This window comes from Sarcophilus harrisii, chromosome 1 (genome assembly GCF_902635505.1).
Source record: "Sarcophilus harrisii chromosome 1, mSarHar1.11, whole genome shotgun sequence".
Taxonomy (NCBI): Eukaryota; Metazoa; Chordata; class Mammalia; order Dasyuromorphia; family Dasyuridae; genus Sarcophilus; species Sarcophilus harrisii.
Genome location: NC_045426.1, coordinates 397,230,285 through 397,240,113, shown reverse-complemented (window position 1 = coordinate 397,240,113; position 9,829 = coordinate 397,230,285). Strand labels below are relative to the sequence as shown.

The 9,829-nt window shown below is 34.7% G+C and overlaps 1 long non-coding RNA gene and 1 other non-coding gene across 3 annotated transcripts; both read right to left on the bottom strand.

The window, feature by feature from the left end:
• Positions 1–2,202: 2,202 nt before the first annotated feature.
• On the bottom strand, positions 2,203–9,779 carry LOC111718994. Of its 2 annotated transcripts, XR_004230894.1 has the most exons (3): positions 9,429–9,779; positions 6,855–6,913; positions 2,203–3,009 (listed from the first exon to the last, which is right to left on the bottom strand). It is a non-coding gene; the product is annotated as an uncharacterized LOC111718994 (long non-coding RNA). The 2 variants fall into 2 exon arrangements; XR_002769326.2 differs by lacking the exon at positions 6,855–6,913 and having other exon boundaries at positions 9,429–9,768.
• On the bottom strand, positions 3,120–3,188 carry LOC111718996. The gene has a single exon (XR_002769327.1). It is a non-coding gene; the product is annotated as a small nucleolar RNA SNORD123 (small nucleolar RNA).
• Positions 9,780–9,829: the final 50 nt, after the last annotated feature.

The following is a 9,829-nucleotide window of genomic DNA, read 5'->3' as shown; positions in this document are numbered from 1 at the left end:
TTTGTAATATCTAATTACTTGGAATACAATTGTTATCTTAAATTATAGAAGAACATTATATTTTTGAAAGCAATATGGTATAGGGACTTCTTGCCTTAGGAATCCATAGATCTGTCACTTACATGGCAAATTGCATTATCACTCTCAGTGTCAATTTACTCATTTGTAAAGAAATTGGATGTGATAGTCTTTAAGGTGCTTCTAAGTTCTGAAATAGAGAGAGTAAACTTTTGTAGGCCAGGGTATCCTATGTACAATTACTTGGATCTATGCAAGTAACACTTAATGTGACAACAAAAACCAACATATGTTTTAAAATATGAGCTTTTAAAAAATGTGTGAATCAGGGTTAGGAATGAGAGAAAAGGAGGTTGAATTACAATAAAACACCAATGAGTCCCAGAGACAGTAATATATCACTGGTAATTACAAGTTTCTGAGTTATAGCACATTGCCCAAATTAATGCTTTCTTTGTTTATCATAATTTAATATGTTGTCAACAACCTAGTATTATTATACAACAAAATTCTAATAGAATTATGTAAATTAGCAGGTGCCCACTTTATTGGGTACCTATTTGAAACAACTAGCAATTATTTAGGCAGAGGAATGTTTGGATTTGTTAATGTTATGTGGAAGAGATTATTACGATCAATTATATTTATTTACTTTGAGTGAATACTGTGGTGAAAAGGAAATAGAAGAGGAAGTTATTTCTTACATACCCACATCCTGGGAGCAAAACTCTCTATTTGAAACAGAGATACTAAATATATTTGTTGACTCATAAAACTTTCAAATGCAAGTTCCTTTTGATGAATTTTGGGTGGGCATGGGAAAATGTTTTTGTGTTTGAGGGTATGTGCATTAAATATACATATATACACATATATGCAAAGTATGTCCATAACACAATACATATAGTAACATAATATATATTATATAATACCTTAAAATAGTATACATACTATATTATATATACTATGTAACAATATCACATATATTAGATATATATTAATATAATATATTCAATATACTATACATTATATATTTCATAATAGTATATACATGATCACATATAATATAGAACAGTACATTACATATATATCAGTATAACATAATATAGAATAGCTCTATATAATATACATATACATACATATATGTATATGTGTAAAAACACGATATGCCAGTATAATTATTGGGTCAGATCCTTCTGATATATAAAATGTGCAGCATTGATAAATGGAAAGCTTTCTGAGGAGAACAAATAGAATATTGAAAGGCTGGAGATCATGCCACATGAGAGTTGTTTGAAAGAACTTGGGATGTTAATCTTGAAGAAAAGACTACTTGGGGGTGGGGATGGGGTTAGTTAATACTTGTCTTTAAGTAATGAAGGGATGTCCTATGAAAGAATGATTAGACTCATTTTACTTGGTCCTGGAAGGCAGAATTTAGGATCAACTCATGGAAATGACAAGGAAAACTAAGGTTGATGAAAGTGACAGAAAGTCCTGATAATTAGATCTTTGTAAAAGTAGATTAGCTGCTATGGGAAATAGCCAAACTCCTCTCATTGAAAGTATTCAAACAGAGGCTTGATGACCACTTGCTGGGTGGATTCTTGTTAAAGTATAAGGTAGACTAGATAGCCTCTGATGCCCTTTTCAGTTATAATATTCTTTGTTTGCTGGCAAATATATATGCAATCATATTATATTTTGTTTTAAGTGTGGCTCAAAATAGGATATGAATCAATGCTTTGCTTGAAGCATACAAACTCTTCTTTTCACATAAACATGCTAATTTGATTGACAGGTATCTAATGTAGCATTCCCATCTGCTAGTCTTGGTATCCTTTACTATCCCTACACTACCATCTACCCAAATTCCTTGCTGAACCCAAAGGAAAAGGATCCCTTTGTAGGCTCTATGAATGACAATTATTCTCTGTGGAACTAAGAGGAGACCACATTGTATGGATCATAAAAGAAACTGAGATGCAACATTTCTAATTACCCAGATGATGGGCACCAGTGAATTCTAACTTCCATCCTATGTATAGTTTTTTATACCAAAGCTTCTAGGTTGATTTTCCCTGAATGAGATCCTTACATTTTCTTCTATTTAACACTTGGTTTTTATTGTATGTGTGTTTTAAATAGATACACAGTGAAAAAAGAATAAAAGCAACTGAGGTCAATTTTTTGAAAATGAAAATTTTAATTTTACACTTCATTTTCACATAATGGTTTTCACTGTCATGATTTGCTTTTGCCTTGTCATATTTCTTCTGCATACCATCTTTGGTATATTATCTTCCTTCAATATCAGTAAATTATACAATACTATCAGCTATTACTTAGTTTTTCCATAAAATACCAGAGTCAACAATATTTACATAAAATATTATTTTGAGTATTTCACTTTTATTTTTAAGAAAAATGAAGACTGCTATTTTAAAAAATAAACTAAATCCATGGGAAAATATCTCTATGACTTGCTAATATCTAGAATATCTAGCCTCCTAAGGACACGATCATATTTAAATAAAAAACTCTAGTATCATTACTTTCATAGAGCAAGTGTTAATAATATTTGTTGAATGAATTAACTCTAGTATAAAACAGCTGATTATATTGCCCAAATACAAAATTACATTAAAACAAATAAATGAACAAAAAGTAAGGTTGATCTTAGTAAAGAGCATAAAAAAAAATGAAAGGGATAATGATTGAACACCCAAGGATTGCCATAGCATGATATGTGTCTGCCGGCTTGTACACTGGAAAATCCAATTAAGAATTAAATGGCAAAAGGCCACAGTCTTTAGTCTGTGGTTTTTCATAATTTTAACCTAATCTCCTTCCTTCTTTTTAAATATCACAGATATTAAAATTTTTATTTCATGTCAATCATGATCCAAGGTTGGAGCTTGCTCTCTTGTGATGATCTTCACTCTAATCTCATCTTCACTTTTCTTCCAAGATGTCAGTTTAGAAAAATCACTGAAATGAAAGTAAAAAGGAAGGAATATACAAAAGAAAAAATTGGTTAATTATTTCACAGACTAGATAAATAAATATCATTCTCCATAGGAAAAAAACAATAACAACAAGGTGAATCAGGAAATGGATGGCCTTTTCAAGTCACATGAATCAGTTCCCCAGAATTCATCATTTTCACCAAGTGTATAATATTTCCCTCTTAATTATATTGGTTATTATCACTGTCCATTTTGGAAACACTATAAATTTTATTTTTTAAAGAGATAAAAATTAATATTCTTAACCATGAAGCAGTATGATATAAAAGGGGAAAGCAAGGATTTAGTTGGAGGCTGAGTACTCAGGTTGGAGTCTTGAGCCACTACTTGTTAATTGTGTTATGCTGGACAAATCACTTAAGTCATTTCTCCTTTCTTTCCTCGTATTAAAAATGTAAAGTTTAGATGAGGTGACCTCTAAGGCCTTCTACATCTCTAAAGGCACATATACATTTTAAAATTAAATGTTCTCCCTGAACTAGTATATTCAGAAAGAAAAATCTAATGCAGAAAAGGAGTAACTCTTTAAAATTCCTTCTTCCCCTAATTTCCTCCCTTCAAAAGATGGTTCTATGTTAATACTCAGATACACACACACACACACACACACACACACACAATCTATTTGAAAAATACAGTTAAATGTTGATGTCTTTTATCAGAGAGAGCCATTAATGCCTCATAGTTTACTCTATACTATTACATCTGGTGCTTAGGTTGGCCATTACTTCTTCAGGACTCTATGAATATATTCTTTAATTTACCAAATACATTCTTATAGAAAGTGATTTAGGCCCTGGGGAGAATGAAGCTCTACTATAGAGCTATGAACTTACAGGAAGTATGAAATTTCTGACTTTTGCATGTTGAGAAGAAAACTTCAGGGCGTAATACCTTACCCCCTGAAGGGCTTTCTATTCAGTCTCCAATTGCCTTTGCAGCTGCTTGACCCATAACAGTTCCACACACACACCTCCTGGGATATTGAATCAGACACACCATTAAAATATTCCAAGCTGATAGCTACACACTAGGAGCAGATGCATAATACTACTTCTAGCTTTACATTGCAACAGGAGTGAATGCTTGTTCTTGTGTGGTTGTCTGGCACATGAACAAACCTGAAGGGAATTATGGGAATAGATTCATTGATTATCCACTGTAGTGCCAAACACGTAAACACAAGAAGTGTAATACTCTATCAGACATGTATTTTTGAATACCCATTGAACTCAAGACACCCTTTAGCAGTGCATACTCTTAGCGACTGAAAGATGAGACACACTTGAGAGAGGTATTGCTTAGTAACTGAAATTTACTTTCCATTCTTTTAATTGAATCTACAGTGACTATGTTGGTAGCAGCCTTCACTTAGTTTCATGGCTTGCAAAATGCTTTCACACAGTATCACATTTGATCCTCACAATCACTTCTGGAGTAGATAGTAAAATTTTATTTATCCCTTTTACAACTGGGGAAATTAAGGCTTATGGAATTTAGATCTAAAGAATAATATAGCTTCTGAATGGAAGAACTAGCATTTGGACTTCTGATTTTAAAGTTAATGCTCTTTCCATCACAGTATTAAGACACCAAGTCATTCTCAAGGAATCCCATTTAATAGGTATGACTGTAATTTGTTCCTGTTGTTCAGTCATTTCAGTGGTGTCTGACTAACTCTTAGTGACCCTTTTTGGGGTTTTCTTGGCAATGATACAGGATTGGTTTGCCATTTCCTTCTTCAGTTCATTTTATAGATGAGGAAATTAATGTAAATAGGGTGAAAGTGATTTGCCTAGTGTCACACAGCTAAAATGTGTCTGAAGCCAGATTTAAACTCTGGTTTTCCTGCCACTTTTTTCACTTTGCCATCTAGCTGCCCCATGATTCTAATAATTATATAATTGTAATAAAAGTCTCAAGGAGTGGAACTCTAGAACTAACCAGTATGATTGGCCTTAATCCAATTCAATAAAAATTAAGTAACTGTTATGTGGAAGACAATGTGTTAGGCTCTGAAGATACAAAGGAAAAATTAGTTTCTGTCCTCAAGAAGCTTACATTTTTGGGGGAAGTGTTCACAAAATATAAATAGATAAGTATAAACACTATAATTTGAGGAGGGGAATGCAGGTGATTATGAGGATCGGGAAAGTCTCCCACAAAAGGAGGCAAGTGAGCTGATGCTTGAAGGAACATTGGGATTCTAAGTGGGAGAAAGGAGGATGATATACATTCTAAAAATGGGGGATAACCTGAATAAAGGTTCAGAGGTAGGAGATTGTTGAGTTTGCCTAATTGCAAGTGGGCCAAATAGGCTGGAAAATAAAGTGTACGAAAAGGTGTATTGTGATTTTCACAGTGGAAAAAAAAAGCAGAATAAAACTAGTGCATGATGGGGTTTAAATGCTCACAGAGAAATTTATATTTTATTTTAAAGATAACAGCAGGCTACTGAAGATTCTTGAGCAAGGAAGTAACTTGGTCAGATTTGTGTTTCTGAAAGCTTATTTTGATACTATGTAGAAAAAGAGAGGAAAAGTGGCACAGTGGCTATAAAGCAATCTAAGGGGCTGGAAGACGTGGGTTCAAGTCTTGTTTCTGATACATAGTGGCTAAGTGACTCAGGATAAGTTATATCACTTGTCAATGCCTTAGGCAACTCATTAAGAATATACATTTCAGATATGGTGCTGGCATTATTGGTATTGTTTCTTCATCCAGGATTTTTCCATACCAATGAAATCAGTGGTCTAGTTCACAAACTAATGTAATATTAAAAGAACAGAGTAAGCAGAAGGAGGAAGCTATTATTTTAAAGATGTTTAGGAAAGTCACATGCTATGGAACTGAGCTTGGAGTCAGGAATACCTGAATTCAACTCTCAGTAACATTTAAAACTCAGTAACAAATCTCTAGGTAATTTTCTGACTTTTAAGTTAAAGAGAATGGGTGGACTTTCATTGCTAGAGGGAATTTCTTCACACAGGATTTCCCTATGTCAATGAAATCACAAGTGCATTCCCTAGTCTCACTTGGAGAATAATTAGGAGCAAGGAGAAACTATAAACTAGAAGTCCAATTAGGAGAGACAATGTAGGTTAAAGTCAGGGTCTGAAATAGAATGGAGCAAAAAGTATTGGAGATCTATTGAAGTGATGGAGTCACTATAACTTGACCACTGACTGGATCAGTCATGTTCTTCATGTTTCTCCTGCTACCTTTCTGAACTTTCTGCTGCCATCTATGCTTATTTCTCATTTTCTTGAGGCATTTAGGGTTAAATTCCCCAGGGTCACACAGTTAGGAAGAGTTTTGAACTCAGACTGGTTTTGAACTCAGGTCTTCCTGACTTCAGGTATGAGTGCTCTATTTATTATACCAAATAGCTGTACCTTATGCTTATTTCTTATATAACATTTCCTTCCCTTTGGCCCTTTCATCAAGAATAACACTGTAAAAAGCAGGCTGGTGTTTTGTAAATAGCATTAGGTCTGGAAGTAGAAAAGCTGCCAGTTAGAAGTTATGCTCCTTTGGGGGAATTACCTTAGTTCTCTGAGCCTCAGTTTCTATAACACAGAAAAAAGCAAACAGTTTTATATCGCTCATAGGGTTATTATGAGAATCAAATTCTATACAAATGTAACCTAGATGAAGGAAGGGTTCCTGAAATATCTTTTCTGTTTCTGAACAAGTAATCCTTCCATCAAATACTTTAGAAGACTAAAGGAGAAAGTGGATAGAAAAGAAATGAGAAACTTGTGTTAAAGTAAAAGTGTAAAAAAAAAGTTTAATAAAAGTAAATACCTTTTTAAATAAGAGACATAATCCCATCATTGGGGGTGGGGTGTCATAATTAGAGTATTCTGAAAATTAAAAATTGATGATTGGGGTTTGAGCAAAATGTTTAGGATCATTTTCACAAAGCTTTCCCACTATTTGTTGTTTCTAGGAAATAAAGAAAAATAATATCACTAATAAAAATTCTGTTTTTCCATTGGGAATCTGTTGGCCTATTGTATATATAGATATAGAGCTGTAATGGATCTTACATTCCATCTAATGCAATCTCTTCATTTTTCAGTTGAGAAAACTAAGGCTGTTACCCAGTTAATCCAAGGGGAAGTTAATTTCCATGAACACTTCTGGACTTTGTGACTTTAAACTGGCTATAACCCAAATCTGGAATGTACTCTCTCCTCATCTTAACCTCTTAGAATTCCTAGTTTCCTTAAGTTTTACCTACTACACAAAGCCTTTCCTGATTCTCATAGTGGCTAGTGACTTCTTTCTCCCCAGCCTTCATTATCTTCTATATACTTTGTATGTACCTAAGAATATATTGCCTCCTGTAAGAGCTTCTTGAGAGTGGAGACTTTTACTTTTGCTTTTTTTTTGGCACCTAACATAGGGACTGGCACAAAGGAGGTGCTCAATAAATGGAGGTGAACAAAGTCAGATAAGTAGTGTTTCATAGGGGCTGAAAACTGGATTTAAACTTGCTCTCAAAAGTCATTGCTACTAACCCAATTGTGCAACCCAATAGAGCATTATGGCTCTAAAAGTTGTAGTTTTAAGGTTGGGCTTAGTCACATTGCTGATTGCTATATATGTTTTTATATGTTTTCATCAAAACTAGAAAGTATGGTTTTCCTCTATCATATGAACATGCTTATTACTCAATTTTCCTTCTTCCTCAGCTCATCCCTTTCCAGCCACACACACACACATTCCTTCCCCTAAGGAACAGCAGCAAAAACTCTTATCAGAGCCATAACTAGGGTGGGGCAAGCAGTTTTTTCTTGCAGTGCAGAATTAACCAAGTTTGATTCCTATTGAGCAAAAATAGATCTTTGCTAGTTTTGTGTTCCTGGGCAAGTCACTTAACCTGCTTTGGCCTCACTTTCTCATATGTAAAATGAGCTAGAAAAGGAAATGGCAACAACTCCAGTATCTTTTCCATAAAAACCTCAAATGGACTCATGAAGAGTTGAACATGACTGAAAGAATTCAAACACAATAATAATTAGTTAAAACAGGAATTTAGCAAATTGGCTTTTCTCCTTTTCCAGCCCCACCAGACTTCTATGTAAACAATTTATAGAGATTCCCAATCATAAGACCATCACTTTGGAGCTGGGAACTTGGAGATCATTCTTATTTTCTCCATTTTTTAAACAAGAAAACTTAGACCTCAATGTCACATAGAGCCAGAGTTTAAACTGAGAATTGAGACTATGTTCCAAAACCAGCAAGATTCCCCTTGGGTGTGCTATCTCTCAAGCCTTGGGGTATAGAATGGCAATGTTTGCAAAATTCTGCCAACTCCCTGTCACCATTAAACTACCTGCAAGCTTTGTTGATATCTCTTCTTTATGTGACTATCCATATCCAAATGGAACAAGTTCCAAGAAAAAAACTCAAGAGCTGAATAAATAAATATATTATGTATATAAATGAAGTATATATATGCATATATATGTTTATGGTATAGCATGATGTAGATTTTTTTTTGAAGTTACCACAAACACTGTGGACCTTCATTAGAAGTAGGAAGAAACTGATATAAAAGTTGAAATAGTTCAAGAAGGCTATTAAAATGACAACATTGCTTTATAAAGATACATTTTATCCTGGAAGTTTGGATGAGGTTATGTGTGACAAGTTTAAATGTAGATAAATGTACTATTTACTTAAAGAAAAAGCCCTTATGTCAGAATATTTGTTAGGAAATAATGAAGGAACTTTTCACTACAAAGATGTATCAATTTATAAAGTAAAAAAGAAACAAAAAAACCCTTCTTTACCCACATGCTCACACACACTCACCACAGAAAAGGGATGGGATAGAATTTCAAGTATTTTTTTTCTATATAGTTTTAACCTGAGTTTATCTGTTGTTTATGATAGTTCAAAAAATACTCCCCCCACTCAAGGAAATCTTCAAAGGTAAGGGTATTAAATGGTTTTAAAAGTATGATTATTGATTTCTATCCTTTGGAGTTGAGACTATCTACTTGAATTACCTCTGTTTATTCTTATCAAATATGTTCATTTAACATGTTTATGTTCTTGATTTAACTGATTACATTATTGTAAGAACTAGGAATACAGTAATGCCGAAATGTACAAGTTCAGGGGCTTACACTTCGAAAAGTAAAGCCCTAACTCCAAGACCTTCCCAAGTTACCACCTCTTAATGCGTCTTTAACTTCCATTTCATAAAATGCATGAGGTTAAAAAGTAGGCAGAAAGAATTAAGAAAATGAAAATAGGACGGTACCAGGAGCACCCTCATGTTCTAACTACTGCCTAACATGCCCTGATCCCTTACCAGTTCCCCGTTCCCCGCCGTCCCTTGCACAGTAACTGTTACTGTACCTGGAGTGGATGTCTGCAGATTTCGCTGCCTGTAGGGGCCAGAGTGCCACGTCTTAGTGTCTGGCCCTCACTTTCCCGGGACCTTTATAGGGAACTCCCCTAAAAATAGCCCAAGAGAGACACGTCGATAGAGAGGGGGAGGGAGGAAAGGGGAAAAGAAGGCGGGGTAGGGAAATGGGAAAGAAACAATTTTTATGTGGCAGAGGAGGTGGAAAAAAGAAACTCAATGTAACTCATATATGGGGGGAGGACCAGAAGCGAAGGAGACTTGAGATGTGTCTGCCTCTGGGCCAACAAGGGGAATGGTCGTGGTCGGGGGCGGGGTCGGCTTGGCCAGGCCTGGGAGAGGGCAGTGATTTGGGGAACCTCCCCCTGCAGGTCTCTCCTGGAGATGGGGTGTT